General features: G+C 53.8%; 1 protein-coding gene across 4 annotated transcripts in view; it reads right to left on the minus strand.

Moving 5' to 3' along the window:
• LOC140122801 (uncharacterized) overlaps positions 1-16,242 on the minus strand; it is a 61,407-nt gene extending 45,165 nt beyond the window's left edge. For all 4 annotated transcript variants that reach the window (XM_072144007.1, XM_072144006.1, XM_072144005.1 and 1 more), the window contains exon 1: positions 16,056-16,242. The gene's annotated coding sequence lies outside the window, so the exon portion shown is untranslated. The remainder of the gene's footprint in view (positions 1-16,055) is intronic.
• Between the last annotated feature and the right edge of the window lie 34 nt (positions 16,243-16,276).

Here is a 16,276-nt window from a genome sequence, read left to right on the forward strand (position 1 = left end):
CTCCTCTATTTTCCCCACTACCTTGTACAGTCCCTCTTCCCTCATCCCACGCACCTGTAACCCCTCAACTATAAAAAAAGAAACCATCCCTGGACCATCCCAGTGCTACTAACTACAGACCAGTCTATTGTCTACACCCTGCCGTCACGCTCCGCGGCCCCGCCGCCACGCTCCGCGGCCCCCGCCGTCACGCTCCGCGGCCCCGCCGCCACACTCCGCGGCCCCGCCGCCACACTCCGCGGCCCCCGCCGTCACGCTCCGCGGCCCCCGCCGTCACGCTCCGCGGCCCCGCCGCCACACTCCGCGGCCCCGCCGCCACACTCCGCGGCCCCGCCGCCACGCTCCGCGGCCCCCGCCGTCACGCTCCGCGGCCCCCGCCGTCACGCTCTACAACCCCGCTGTTAAGGATATCACACTGGTCTTGGACGCCATCTTACATACTTTCAGCCATTTTAAGGACACAGCATTCATTTCACACAACTTGTATAGCGAAAACTAAAGTTTGGGTTAAGTTTCTGTTCAAACAAAATAAGGTAGAAAACACAAAGACTTAGTGCTCGCTAGCACCACCCAGAGGAAGGTATACAGGTGAACACCTGGGAGGTTTCCGTATTTGCAAACAGCCAATAGTATTAGACTCCTTTGTGTTGCATTTCCTGGGTCAGGACACCAAATTGTAGTTGCTGCTTTTTTACTTACTCGCCTCATGATTTTCTATACAAGTGTCTCAGTGCCAAAGATACACAGTTTTTTGTATTGAGCTAATCTTCTGTCTTTTCTGTGTTACTCACCTCATTCCAGCACTGGAAACAAAAATTCATATAATCCGAAAATCACTTTGCAACGCGGACAAGGACGGTTAAAAGCCTTGTGTATGCAAAGACCCTTATGGTCATCTTTTACAATTTCTGGCGCCCTTTGAATGTGGGGCTCGGTTGTGGACAGCTGACCAATTAGGCAAGCTTCATATTAGTCTGTGCCGCTCTTGTGAATGGAATTGACAACGGTGCTACAAAGGTAAGCAAATTTTATTGTCTACCTTGATATGTCACTTCTGGGCTCATTCTGATGGCAAAGAACCCTTGCAAGGTGAGATGACCGACCTTTGAGACCTGACAGTGACCATATATGTTGTAGAAAAAGGTCTGCAGTGCCCTATTGTGGATTGTTGAGGCAGTTCAGCGAGCTTTTGTGACTGTGTTGAGTTTTTGTTCTGTAAGCGGTGTATGGAATCTGGAAGTTTGCAGAGACAAACGTACCTTTCCTCCGGGATTGGGATCGGCCCCGTGATGCGGTAAGGGACAGTAGAGACTCGGGGACAATGACAGAGATTTTACAGTTGAGCGTTATCTCCTTGATTTCTTAAACATTGTGTGAAGGTCTCTAATTTGTACTTACTGATAGGTAGCGGGGTAGTCTGGAGCTGTATTGAACAAAACAGGTATTCCACAGGTCACACTTTGCTCACCAGGAAGTGAAAGGAAGTATTGAAGGCTTTGGTTATGTTAGATGATCACCTGAGGTGAGAGACAGCAATTGATAAAAACAGTGGCTGGCTCAAAGACAAGAAGTGGCGCACCCAGGCAGAAGGTTGGCATGATGTTGTTGATATTGGAAAAGAAAGTTAAAGGAAAGGAAGGGATGGGGTTGTTTACTGGAGACTTAGACCAGTGACGAGCTGACGGACCAGGACAGAGTGACAGGAATCCTACAGAGTGCCCATCGAAGAAAAGAGACAGGCAATAAGGGACATTTCAAAGTTTTTGATGTGGAGAGAATTTGAGGAAAAGGGATTTTATGTATTTTCCTCCTTGCAAAAAGAAAAAAAAATTGCGTCCAGGATCCTAACCAGCATCCCCTTAACCCATATCAGCAGAGGGGTGGATTCAGAGAGTCAGGCAAGGCTTGATACTGTGGTGCCCCCCAGTTTCTCCCCAGACCATGTCACTGGTCACACCCCTGAAGATGACACTCCCTTCCAATTCTCAGTGGCGGCCATCTTATATTTTCTCAAGTCCCTGAAAATTACTTGCCTATATCCTCTACCAGCCATAAAGGCTGGTTGAGGATAATAGTTGTAGAAAACACCTGGTTTTTGGTTGAGCACCCTTGGAGAATCTTGAAAGATGTCTGGAATAAACGCCGGCAACCGGTGATTTCACCTGATTCCGGATTTCTGCTAAGAGAATTCTTGGAGTGGGAGGTTGTTTGTTTTGCTTCTGGTCCAGTTAAAACTTATTTGATTCTGATGATTACAAATAAAATCATGTGGGTAGATGCTGGGTCCGAGTGTTTCCTCTCGGAGGTGGTAGGAGGGTCAAGGGAAGACAAAAGCGCAAAAAGACTCAAGTGTTTCTTTGATGTAACAGTGATGAGATAAAAGATAATGACTCTCACCTGATGTTCGGAGGAGTCTAAGCGTAAAGGTGAGCAATTCTGCTCTTAGAAGTATTTCGATGTTTTCGGGTATCTGGAGAGCTGACAGCCACGAGGTTCAGGTGATGGTCCGTTCTCCCAGGAAGATGGACCGACAGGCAAATGCAGGTGATACACGTGAAATTGGCAACCTCGTTGATCACGGCGCTGCTATGTCCAGAAGCCACTCGCAAAATATAGGTGAGTTCTTTTTTTTAAAAGTATTGAATCACTTGTGAGTGGCTTCTGGACATAGCAGCGCCGTGATCAACGAGGTTGCCAATTTCACGTGTATCACCTGCAAATAAAATCATGTGGCTTAGAAGTGATTTTTTCAGGGTTATGTTGAAAAGGGAGATGGCGGGGGCTCCAGTAATCTGGGCTGCTTTATGCTGTGTCTGTGTTGTGCTCACAGCTGACAGGCAGGGTGTGACCTTGAAGTGTAGAGAGAGGAGAATTTCTCCATACTGAGCTGTTGGTGAGGCCAGAAGGCAGTATGCCCTGTATGCCACATAAGACCAACATGATCAGACTAAGCAAGGACAAGCCCCCAGTCCTGTGACACAACCTTGGACTTCTGTTTCCTCTGTACCTGACTTTTGTTTGAGACATTGCAGTCTGGCCAGAACTTTATAGATGGCACAGAACACTGGGCTGGAGAAAGTGAAGGGGGAATCCCATACGTCTAGAGGAGATAAAGCGGAGACGTAAGCAGATAGAACGGACTAGAGACATTTCTGCCAGACTGACTTACAGAGGGACTGATAAGACAGGAGGAACAGAGACCAGGATCGGTAGTCGCACAGACCACTGACAAGAGGGAGACTGACAACAGTCCGGAAGTACCAGCCGATAGACCCAAGTGGGGCGTGCTTCAACTTACGGGGAGGAGACATTACTAAGTGACCGAAGTGAGTGGCCACATTCTAGGAAATGGAGACGCCCTCAACAGGGTGGGACTAGGGGGGGGGGGGGGTGTTAACGGACGAGGACGTCAGCAAGTACACCCTCCCCAAGACAGAGTTAGCTCCTTCCATTGTAGAACTCCTCCCCTGCTAGCCCAGGGAAGATTTAACCTGTTCCTGGTCAAGAAAAAGACCCAGAAAGATACATGGAGGATGGTCCATGACCTCCAAGCTGCCAATGAGTGTCCCTCACAGGCAGCAGTCCCCGAGAGTTCTTCACTATTTTTCATTTGGCAAATGTTTTCCTCTCTGTGCCCCTACATGAAGATTACCAGGACCTATTTGCCTTTACCAGTGTAGTATTCCAGTATACCTGGTGCCGATTCCCACAAGGGGGGTAAAACTCACCCAGCCAGTACTCCATACTACACGGCCCTATAGGGAGTAGACTGGCAGACTAGCCCCTTACTGGATGTTCTCCTTTTCAGTATGCGGAGGACCTACTGTTGTTTGCCAGGATGCATTTATTGACCTTATGTGTTTTCTGTTCCAGAAGGGTTGTAAAGTTCCCAGAGACAAACTCCAGTACTGCCAGGAGAAGGTGGTCCTCCTAGGCCACTGCTTCTCAGCCACAGGCAGATACCTGACAGAGGAAAGAAAGCTGGCAGTCCAGAATGTGCCCCGGCCTTAGGCACATCCCACTGAACCAAACCTTTTGTTTTATTTTGCACTGAGTATCTAGGCCACGCCACAGGTGTCGAGTCCAGGAACGTGGTGGCCTCCCAAGTGGCCCACTATTAGGCCCGGTTAGACTCAGTCGTGAGGGGAGCCCCTCATGTGTCAGTAGCTGCAGCCAGCAATCTGCTCAGCAAGGTCAGTGAGTTGATCCTAGACCCTAGATCACTCAGTTACAGTGCAAACCCCACATACCTTGCACAGTGTCCTCACCCAAGTACAGCCCAAGCATCTGAGCCAAGGCCAGACAGCTCAGACTCCAGTGTGCAGTCCTGATGCCCCAGATACACTGATAAGGTGCACAGCTCTGAATCCTTCATTCTGTCACCAGTCTTCCAGGATTCAGAGAGGGGGGAGAGAAGGGTGAGTAACACAGATGTTGAGTTTTTTCTCATAGATGGCTCCAGGTCTGCAGGAGAAGACAGACGGTTCTACACTGGATATACAGTGGTCAGTGGCGCACATGAGGTAGTACAAGCAGAACCACTCCCTCCACACAGGTCAGCGCAGGGGGTGAAGTGACGGCACTCAGGGAAGTGCTACAGCGGGTGGAAGGTAAAAGGGCGAACATCTATACTCAAGGTGTAGTCCTGGGGTCTAAACACGACTATGAACCCATATGGAAGGCTAGAGATTTCCTCATCTCTGCAGGGAACCCCTTTAACCCCTTCCCGACATTTGACGTAATAGTACTGCATCGCGGGAGGTGCGTTCCCGCAAAATGCAGTACTATTACGTCATGCTTCTGGCACCGGCTCCTGAATGGAGCCGGGGCCAGAAGCTGCGGGTGTCGGCTATATATTATAGCCGACACCTGCCTATAACACCCACGATCGGAGATTTCTCCGATCGCGGGTGTTAACCCCTGACACGCCGCGGTCGCGCTGGCAAGTGGCATTTCAGAAGAATTGGACCCCCCCCCCCCCCGCGGCGCTTACCGGGGGGGTCTGCTGCTCCGATCGCAGCCCGGGACTGCCGGTGCCCGGGGCTGTGCTATCCTCCTCTGTGTGCCGGGTCCCTGCCTCCTGACAGGACCCGGCTATAACACACTGAGCATGCGCAGCATCGGTATTACACTGTGTAATGTGAAGAAGAGCTTAAACAAGTGATCAGTGGATCAAGCTAACCTGTAAAAGTTAATAAAAATGTTAAAAACACTACATAAAATAATTTTTAAATAAAAATAATTAAATAAAGTTAGAGTCCCCTAAACACAAACATTCCCTATACACATGCAATAAGTGAAAAAAACACAAATCCGTACAATAACTCAGAAACATTATTGGACCCGCTCGGTGAACGCCGTAAAAACAAAACCCGAAAAACATGGCAAAAATGTAAATTTTTCATAAAATCTCTACACAAAAATGTTCTAAAAAGTGATCAAAAAAAGTTATGTGCGCCAAAATGGTACCACTGAAAAGAACAACTCAACACGTAAAAAATAAGCCCTAAACCAGCTCTGGCAACCAAAAAATATTACAGTTACGTCTCCGAATAGATGGCGATGCAAAAACAAATGAGATTTCCTCTATATTAGTTTTTATCCAGTAATTGTAACCCTAACCCTAAATAAATGAGGTGTCACCGTAATCGTAGTGATCTGTAGAATAAAGATAATATAGTATTTTTAGTGTACGGCGAACGACCCCCAAAAAATAAAAAAAGGAAACCCAAAATTGACAATTTTCTTTTCCTCCATACATTTAAGAGTTAATAAAATCTCATCAATAAGCTAATGACCTACTAAAATGAAGTATTTGTAAAGTACATCTCATGTCACAGATAATAAGCCCCTTATATATGCAAATTACCAAAAAAATAAAGATTGTACAGGCGGCCCCCTACTTAAGGACACCCGACTTACAGACAACCCATAGTTACAGACGGACCCCTCTGCCCCCTGTGACCTCTGGTGACCTCTCTGGATGTTGCTATAGTCCCAGACTGTAATGATCAGCTGTAAGGTGTCTGTAATGAAGCTTTATTGATAATTCTTGGTCCCATTAGAACAAAAAATTTTGGAACTACAATTGTCAATGGGGCAAAAAAATTTTTTGTCTGGATCTACCATTATAAAATATACAGTTTCGACTTACATACAAATTCAACTTAAGTACAAACCTCCGGACCCCATCTTGTATGTAACCCGGGGACTGCCTGTATAGCCAATAAAAAGTGACAATGCATAATCTGCTGTGAATGGCGCAGCTCCCCCCATGCCCTGGCGTGTGCCCATACAGCAGTCACCACCACATATGGGGGATTATTATATGCGGGAGGGATTGGGGATCAAACTTTGTGGAGCGTTTTAGTATTGTATCCAATGAGAATTTGTACATTTTATGAAAAACACATTCATTTAGCCAAAAAATTTAAATTTCGAAATTGCCCCCGATTTTGTTTTATCCCCTGTAAAACAATTAAAGGGTTAACAAACTTCATAAAAGTTGTTTTACGTACGTTGAGGGGTGTAGTTTCTATAATGGGGTAATTTATGGGGTGTCACTATTATTTAGGCCTCTCACAGTGACCTGAAACCAGAGCAGGTCCCTCAGGATTTTGCGTTTTTTATAAAAATGTGAAAAATTGCACCGAACGTTCAAAGCCCCAGAACATCCTACAAACATGAGAGTATGCATAAAGAACCACGGAGACATAAACTAGGCGTTCGGGGAATGTTAGTCATTATGGTTTTTGCTGTTATGACTTTGTGTGGAAAAAGTAGAACATTTGGAATTTCGAAAATTGAGAATTTTTCCAAATTTTCACCAAATATCAGATTTTCTCATAAATAAATGCAAAACATACCAACAAAATATTTCAACTAACATAAAGTACAAAGTGTCACGAGAAAATCACTTGGAGATGTTAAAGCTTCCGAAATTATAACCATTTATAGTGACACAGGGAAGATCGGAAAAAATGGGCCGTGTCAGGAAGGTGAAAAGTGGCTTCGGCGTTAAGGGGTTAAACATGGCGCGCTGGTTATAGAGCTCATGGATACTCTCTTACTTCCACAAGAGGTGGGGATAGTAAAAGTAAAAGCACACACAATGTGGTAACTCCACAAGCCAAGGGCAAGTATGTGGCTGACGGGATGGCGATGGCAGCTGCACAGATGGAGCCCAGAGACTGTCCTGAAGTCTCAGCGCTGAGTTCTGAGTTGGAAAGTTTGATCCACAGGTGTTCCAGTCCCTGGTGGCCCGAGAGTCATCAGAAGTGAAGGGAGTGTGGAGGAAAGCTGGAGCCCAGATGCCGATGGGACCTGGATGCTGGGAGAGAGGGTGTGCCTGCCCAGAGCCCTGCACCCGACAGTAAGTCGAGTAGCCTACGGACACACACACATCCAAAATGGCCATGCTAGTGCTCATAAACCACCAGTGGTTTGCCCCGGGCATTACTACCCCTGTCACTAGACTAGTGAAAGCCTGTATAGTCTGTGCCCGCCACAACCCGGGTAAGGTGGTAAAGACCCCACAGAAGGTGACACCCAAGCCGCTGTATCCCTTCCAGAGACTGCAGATGGATTTTATCCAGCTACCACCAGTGGTTTCCCCGGGCGTCACTACCCCTGTCACTAGACTAGAGAATATAGCAATGGAAAAGGAAAAACTTGAGCACTAATGGGGCCCCAGACTGACAATCCAGAGGAGCGAGAATAGGAGTCTATAATACCGATAAAACCTCCGTATATTATACAAGAAGTACCTTATAATAAAACAGTCCCTTCAAAGGGAACCTGTCACCGCTGTTCCAAAAAAATGAAACTCAGACAGGACTAAAGGGCTCTATGGGAACCTAAGGGCCCCCATTTATCAACTAACACTGGCGATGCTTAGAAAAGCAGGGAGAACCAGGGAGAACCCAGCGAGTCCACGTGGGAGGATCACCGCGGCTCGAGTCCTCGCCCTCCTCTCTGCACAGCAGCCAGCGCACGCCCCCTGTACATCGCAGAGTCCCGCGCACGCCCCCTGTACATCGCAGAGTCCCGCGCCCGCCCCCTGTACATCGCAGAGTCCCGCGCACGCCCCCTGTACATCGCAGAGTCCCGCGCCCGCCCCCTGTACATCGCAGAGTCCCGCGCACGCCCCCTGTACATCGCAGAGTCCCGCGCCCGCCCCCTGTACATCGCAGAGTCCCGCGCCCGCCCCCTGTACATCGCAGAGTCCCGCGCATGCCCCCTGTACATCGCAGAGTCCCGCGCACGCCCCCTGTACATCGCAGAGTCCCGCGCACGCCCCCTGTACATCGCAGAGTCCCGCGCACGCCCCCTGTACATCGCAGAGTCCCGCGCCCGCCCCCTGTACATCGCAGAGTCCCGCGCACGCCCCCTGTACATCGCAGAGTCCCGCGCACGCCCCCTGTACATCGCAGAGTCCCGCGCACGCCCCCTGTACATCGCAGAGTCCCGCGCACGCCCCCTGTACATCGCAGAGTCCCGCACACGCCCCCTGTACATCGCAGAGTCCCGCGCCCGCCCCCTGTACATCGCAGAGTCCCGCGCACCGGCTGCTCCCAGCTGTGTCACTGCTTATCAGCGAGCAGGAAGCCAAGGAGCCGCGTGACGTAGGAAAGATGGAGGCTGCGCTGGCTGCTGTGCACAGAGGAGGGCGAGGACTCGAGCCGCGGTGATCCTCCCACGTGGACTCGCTGGGTTCTCCCATTTATCACCAGTGTTAGTTGATAAATGGGGGCTCTTAGGACTAAAGGGCTCTATGGGAACCCGTCTGAGTTTCATTTTTTTGGAACAGCGGTGACAGGTTCCCTTTAACGCATTTGGGTACATGGACCCTTCCTCAAAAAACGGACAGTGTAAGTGCCCTCCCTGCCCAGCCCCTCCCCGGTGTATAATATCCTCCCCCTCCAGCCCCTCCCCGGTGTATAATATCCTCCCCCTCCAGCCCCTCCCCGGTGTATAATATCCTCCCCCTCCAGCCCCTCCCCGGTGTATAATATCCTCCCCCTCCAGCCCCTCCCCGGTGTATAATATCCTCCCCCCTCCTGCCCCTCCCCGGTGTATAATATCCTCCCCCCTCCAGCCCCTCCCCGGTGTATAATATCCTCCCCCCTCCAGCCCCTCCCCGGTGTATAATATCCTACCCCCTCCAGCCCCTCCCCGGTGTATAATATCCTCCCCCCTCCACGGTGTATAATATCCTCCCCCCCTCCAGCCCCTCCCCGGTGTATGAAATCCTCCCCCCCTCCAGGGTGTATAATATCCTCCACCTCCAGCCCCTCCCCGGTGTATAATATCCTCCACCTCCAGCCCCTCCCCGGTGTATAATATCCTCCAGCCCCTCCCCGGTGTATAATATCCTCCAGCCCCTCCCCAGTATATAATATCCTCCCCCCTCCAGCCCCTCCATAGTGTATAATATCCTCCAGCCCCTCCCCGGTGTATAATATCCTACCCCCTCCAGCCCCTCCCCGGTGTATAATATCCTCCCCCCCTCCCCGGTGTATAATATCCTCCCCCCTCCAGCCCCTCCCCGGTGTATAATATCCTCCCCCCTCCAGCCCCTCCCCGGTGTATAATATCCTCCCCCCTCCAGCCCCTCCTCAGTGTATAATATCCTCCCCCTCCAGCCCCTCCCCGGTGTATAATATCCTCCCCCTCCAGCCCCTCCCCGGTGTATAATATCCTCCCCCTCCAGCCCCTCCCCGGTGTATAATATCCTACCCCCTCCAGCCCCTCCCCGGTGTATAATATCCTCCCCCTCCAGCCCCTCCCCGGTGTATAATATCCTCCCCCTCCAGCCCCTCCCCGGTGTATAATATCCTCCCCCTCCAGCCCCTCCCCGGTGTATAATACCCTCCCCCCTCCCCGGTGTATAATATCCTCCCCCTCCAGCCCCTCCCCGGTGTATAATATCCTCCCCTCCAGCCCCTCCCCGGTGTATAATATCCTCCCCCCCTCCAGCCCCTCCCCGGTGTATAATATCCTCCCCCCCTCCAGCCCCTCCCCGGTGTATAATATCCTCCCCCTCCAGCCCCTCCCCGGTGTATAATATCCTCCCCCCTCCAGCCCCTCCCCGGTGTATAATATCCTCCCCCTCCAGCCCCTCCCCAATGTATAATATCCTCCCCCTCCAGCCCCTCCCCGGTGTATAATATCCTCCCCCTCCAGCCCCTCCCCGGTGTATAATATCCTCCAGCCCCTCCCCGGTGTATAATATCCTCCCCTCCAGCCCCTCCCCGGGGTATAATATCCTCCCCTCCAGCCCCTCCCCGGTGTATAATATCCTCCCCCCTCCAGCCCCTCCCCGGTGTATAATAACCTCCCCCTCCAGCCCCTCCCCGGTGTATAATATCCTCCCCCTCCAGCCCCTCCCCGGTGTATAATATCCTCCCCCTCCAGCCCCTCCCCGGTGTATAATATCCTCCCCCCTCCTGCCCCTCCCCGGTGTATAATATCCTCCCCCCTCCAGCCCCTCCCCGGTGTATAATATCCTACCCCCTCCAGCCCCTCCCCGGTGTATAATATCCTACCCCCTCCAGCCCCTCCCCGGTGTATAATATCCTCCCCCCTCCACGGTGTATAATATCCTCCCCCCCTCCACGGTGTATAAAATCCTCCCCCCCTCCAGGGTGTATAATATCCTCCACCTCCAGCCCCTCCCCGGTGTATAATATCCTCCACCTCCAGCCCCTCCCCGGTGTATAATATCCTCCAGCCCCTCCCCGGTGTATAATATCCTCCAGCCCCTCCCCAGTATATAATATCCTCCCCCCTCCAGCCCCTCCCCAGTGTATAATATCCTCCAGCCCCTCCCCAGTGTATAATATCCTACCCCCTCCAGCCCCTCCCCGGTGTATAATATCCTCACCCCCTCCCCGGTGTATAATATCCTCCCCCCTCCAGCCCCTCCCCGGTGTATAATATCCTCCCCCCTCCAGCCCCTCCCCGGTGTATAATATCCTCCCCCTCCAGCCCCTCCCCGGTGTATAATATCCTCCCCCTCCAGCCCCTCCTCGGTGTATAATATCCTCCCCCTCCAGCCCCTCCCCGGTGTATAATATCCTCCCCCTCCAGCCCCTCCTCGGTGTATAATATCCTCCCCCTCCAGCCCCTCCCCGGTGTATAATATCCTCCCCCTCCAGCCCCTCCCCGGTGTATAATATCCTCCCCCTCCAGCCCCTCCCCAGTGTATAATATCCTCCCTCTCCCCGGTGTATAATATCCTCCCCCCTCCAGCCCCTCCCCGGTGTATAATATCCTCCCCCTCCAGCCCCTCCCCGGTGTATAATATCCTCCCCTCCAGCCCCTCCCCGGTGTATAATATCCTCCCCCCTCCAGCCCCTCCCCGGTGTATAATATCCTCCCCCTCCAGCCCCTCCCCGGTGTATAATATCCTCCAGCCCCTCCCCGGTGTATAATATCCTCCCCTCCAGCCCCTCCCCGGGGTATAATATCCTCCCCTCCAGCCCCTCCCCGGTGTATAATATCCTCCCCCCTCCAGCCCTTCCCGGTGTATAATATCCTCCAGCCCCTCCCCGGTGTATAATATCCTCCAGCCCCTCCCCGGTGTATAATATCCTCCCCCTCCAGCCCCTCCCCGGTGTATAATATCCTCCCCCTCCAGCCCCTCCCCGGTGTATAATATCCTCCAGCCCCTCCCCGGTGTATAATATCCCCCCCTCCAGCCCCTCCCCAGTGTATAATATCCCCCCCCTCCAGCCCCTCCCCGGTGTATAATATCCCCCCCCTCCAGCCCCTCCCCGGTGTATAATATCCCCCCCCTCCAGCCCCTCCCCAGTGTATAATATCCCCCCCCTCCAGCCCCTCCCCAGTGTATAATATCCCCCCCTCCAGCCCCTCCCCAGTGTATAATATCCCCCCCCTCCAGCCCCTCCCCAGTGTATAATATTCCCCCCTCCAGCCCCTCCCCGGTGTATAATATCCCCCCCCTTCAGCCGCTCCCCAGTGTATAATATCCCCCCCCTCCAGCCCCTCCCCAGTGTATAATATCCCCCCCCTCCAGCCCCTCTCCAGTGTATAATATCCCCCCCTCCAGCCCCTCCCCAGTGTATAATATCCCCCCCCTCCAGCCCCTCCCCAGTGTATAATATCCCCCCCCTCCAGCCCCTCCCCAGTGTATAATATCCCCCCCCTCCAGCCCCTCCCCAGTGTATAATATCCCCCCCCTCAAGCCCCTCCCCAGTGTATAATATCCCCCCCCTCCAGCCCCTCCCCAGTGTATAATATCCCCCCCCTCCAGCCCCTCCCCAGTGTATAATATCCCCCCACTCCAGCCCCTCCCCTGTGTATAATATCCTCCCCCCTTCAGCCCCTCCCCTGTGTATAATATCCTCCCCCCTTCAGCCCCTCCCCTGTGTATAATATCCTCCCCCCTCCAGCCCCTCCCCAGTGTATAATATCCTCCAGCCCCCTCCCCGGTGTATAATATCCTCCAGCCCCTCCCCGGTGTATAATATCCTCCCCCTTCAGCCCCTCCCCGGTGTATAATATCCTCCCCTCCAGCCCCTCCCCGGTGTATAATATCCTCCCCCTCCAGCCCCTCCCCTGTGTATAATATCCTCCCCCTCCAGCCCCTCCCCGGTGTATAATATCCTCCCCTCCAGCCCCTCCCCGGTGTATAATATCCTCCCCTCCAGCCCCTCCCCGGTGTATAATATCCTCCCCCTCCAGCCCCTCCCCTGTGTATAATATCCTCCCCCCTCCAGCCCCTCCCCTGTGTATAATATCCTCCCCCCTCCAGCCCCTCCCCATTGTATAATATCCTCCCCCCTCCAGCCCCTCCCCGGTGTATAATATCCTCCAGCCCCTCCCCGGTGTATAATATCCTCCAGCCCCTCCCCTGTGTATAATATCCTCCCCCTCCAGCCCCTCCCCAGTGTATAATATCCTCCCCCTCCAGCCCCTCCCCGGTGTATAATATCCTCCCCCTCCAGCCCCTCCCCTGTGTATAATATCCTCCCCCCTCCAGCCCCTCCCCATTGTATAATATCCTCCCCCCTCCAGCCCCTCCCCGGTGTATAATATCCTCCCCTCCAGCCCCTCCCCGGTGTATAATATCCTCCAGCCCCTCCCCTGTGTATAATATCCTCCAGCCCCTCCCCGGTGTATAATATCCTCCCCCCTCCAGCCCCTCCCCGGTGTATAATATCCTCCCCCACCAGCCCCTCCCCGGTGTATAATATCCCCCCCCTCCAGCCCCTCCCCGGTGTATAATATCCCCCCCTCCAGCCCCTTCCCGGTGTATAATATCCTCCCCCTCCAGCCCCTCCCCGGTGTATAATATCCCCCCCCTCCAGCCCCTCCCCGGTGTATAATATCCTCCCCCTCCAGCCCCTCCCCGGTGTATAATATCCTCCACCTCCAGCCCCTTCCCGGTGTATAATATCCCCCCCTCCAGCCCCTTCCCGGTGTATAATATCCTCCCCCTCCAGCCCCTCCCCGGTGTATAATATCCTCCCGCTCCAGCCCCTCCCCAGTGTATAATATCCCCCCCTCCAGCCCCTTCCCGGTGTATAATATCCTCCCCTCCCCGGTGTATAATATCCTCCAGCCCCTCCCCGGTGTATAATATCCTCCCCCTCCAGCCCCTCCCCGGTGTATAATATCCTCCACCTCCAGCCCCTCCCCGGTGTATAATATCCTCCCCCTCCAGCCCCTCCCCGGTGTATAATATCCTCCCCCTCCAGCCCCTCCCCGGTGTATAATATCCTCCCCCTCCAGCCCCTCCACGGTGTATAATATCCTTCCCCCTCCTCCCCGGTGTATAATATCCTCCCCCTCCAGCCCCTCCCCGGTGTATAATATCCTCCCCCCTCCAGCCCCTCCCCGGTGTATAATATCCTCCCCCCTCCAGCCCCTCCCCGGTGTATAATATCCTCCCCCCTCCAGCCCCTCCCCGGTGTATAATATCCTCCCCTCCCCAGTGTATAATATCCTCCCCTTCCCCGGTGTATAATATCCTCCCCCTCCAGCCCCTCCCCGGTGTATAATATCCTCCCCCCTCCAGCCCCTCCCCGGTGTATTATATCCTCCCCCTCCAGCCCCTCCCCGGTGTATAATATCCTCCCCCTCCAGCCCCTCCCCGGTGTATAATATCCTTCCCCCTCCTCCCCGGTGTATAATATCATCCCCCTCCAGCCCCTCCCCGGTGTATAATATCACCCCCCTCCAACCCCTCCCCGGTGTATAATATCCTCCCCCCTCCAGCCCCTCCCCGGTGTATAATATCCTCCCCCTCCAGCCCCTCCCCGGTGTATAATATCCTTCCCCCTCCTCCCCGGTGTATAATATCCTCCAGCCCCTCCCCTGTGTATAATATCCTCCCCCCTCCTCCCCGGTGTATAATATCCTCCCCCTCCAGCCCCTCCCCGGTGTATAATATCCTCCCCTCCTCCAGCCCCTCCCCGGTGTATAATATCCTCCCCCCTCCTCCCCGGTGTATAATATCATCCCCCTCCAGCCCCTCCCCGGTGTATAATATCCTCCCCTCCTCCAGCCCCTCCCCAGTGTATAATATCCTCCCCCCTCCAGCCCCTCCCCGGTGTATAATATCCTCCCCCTCCAGCCCCTCCCCGGTGTATAATATCCTTACCCCTCCTCCCCGGTGTATAATATCCTCCCCCTCCAGCCCCTCCCCGTTGTATAATATCCTTCCCCCTCCTCCCCGGTGTATAATATCCTCCCCCTCCAGCCCCTCCCCGTTGTATAATATCCTCCCCCTCCAGCCCCTCCCCGGTGTATAATATCCTCCCCCTCCAGCCCCTCCCCGGTGTATAATATCCTCCCCTCCAGCACCTCCCTGGTGTATAATATCCTCCCCCCTCCAGCCCCTCCCCGGTGTATAATATCCTCCCCCTCCAGCCCCTCCCCGGTGTATAATATCCTTACCCCTCCTCCCCGGTGTATAATATCCTCCCCCTCCAGCCCCTCCCCGTTGTATAATATCCTTCCCCCTCCTCCCCGGTGTATAATATCCTCCCCTTCCCCGGTGTATAATATCCTCCCCCTCCAGCCCCTCCCCGTTGTATAATATCCTCCCCCTCCAGCCCCTCCCCGGTGTATAATATCCTCCCCCTCCAGCCCCTCCCCGGTGTATAATATCCTCCCCTCCAGCACCTCCCCGGTGTATAATATCCTCCAGCTCCTCCCCGGTGTATAATATCCTCCCCCTCCAGCCCCTCCCCAGTGTATAATATCCTCCCCCCTCCAGCCCCTCCCCGGTGTATAATATCCTCCCCCTCCAGCCCCTCCCCGGTGTATAATATCCTTACCCCTCCTCCCCGGTGTATAATATCCTCCCCCTCCAGCCCCTCCCCGTTGTATAATATCCTTCCCCCTCCTCCCCGGTGTATAATATCCTCCCCCTCCAGCCCCTCCCCGGTGTATAATATCCTCCCCCTCCAGCCCCTCCCCGGTGTATAATATCCTCCCCTCCAGCACCTCCCTGGTGTATAATATCCTCCCCCCTCCAGCCCCTCCCCGGTGTATAATATCCTCCCCCTCCAGCCCCTCCCCGGTGTATAATATCCTTACCCCTCCTCCCCGGTGTATAATATCCTCCCCCTCCAGCCCCTCCCCGTTGTATAATATCCTTCCCCCTCCTCCCCGGTGTATAATATCCTTACCTCTCCTCCCCGGTGTATAATATCCTCCCCTTCCCCGGTGTATAATATCCTCCCCCTCCAGCCCCTCCCCGTTGTATAATATCCTCCCCCTCCAGCCCCTCCCCGGTGTATAATATCCTCCCCCTCCAGCCCCTCCCCGGTGTATAATATCCTCCCCTCCAGCACCTCCCCGGTGTATAATATCCTCCAGCTCCTCCCCGGTGTATAATATCCTCCCCCTCCAGCCCCTCCCCAGTGTATAATATCCTACCCCCTCCAGCCCCTCCCCGGTGTATAATATCCTCCAGCGCCTCCCCGATGTATAATATCCTCCAGCCCCTCCCCGGTGTATAATATCCTCCCCCTTCAGCCCCTCCCCGGTGTATAATATCCCCTCCCCCGGTGTCTTCTTACCTTATAGCGGGGTCACTGGGGGCAGGTGTGAGTGTGAGTGGCGCCGGCAGCCAGTGCTGTATATTTGTATATATATATATCCTCTGATAATGGCTGATAACAGAGAGACAACAGCCCCGACCACCCACCAGGACCTGCACTGCAACAGCTGAAGGACCTGTGATGATGTCACCACCATGTGACCAGTACAGGGGGCGGAGCTCAGCAGTGACAGGAGAGGC

Source organism: Engystomops pustulosus, chromosome 3 (genome assembly GCF_040894005.1).
Source record: "Engystomops pustulosus chromosome 3, aEngPut4.maternal, whole genome shotgun sequence".
Classification (NCBI taxonomy): domain Eukaryota; kingdom Metazoa; phylum Chordata; class Amphibia; order Anura; family Leptodactylidae; genus Engystomops; species Engystomops pustulosus.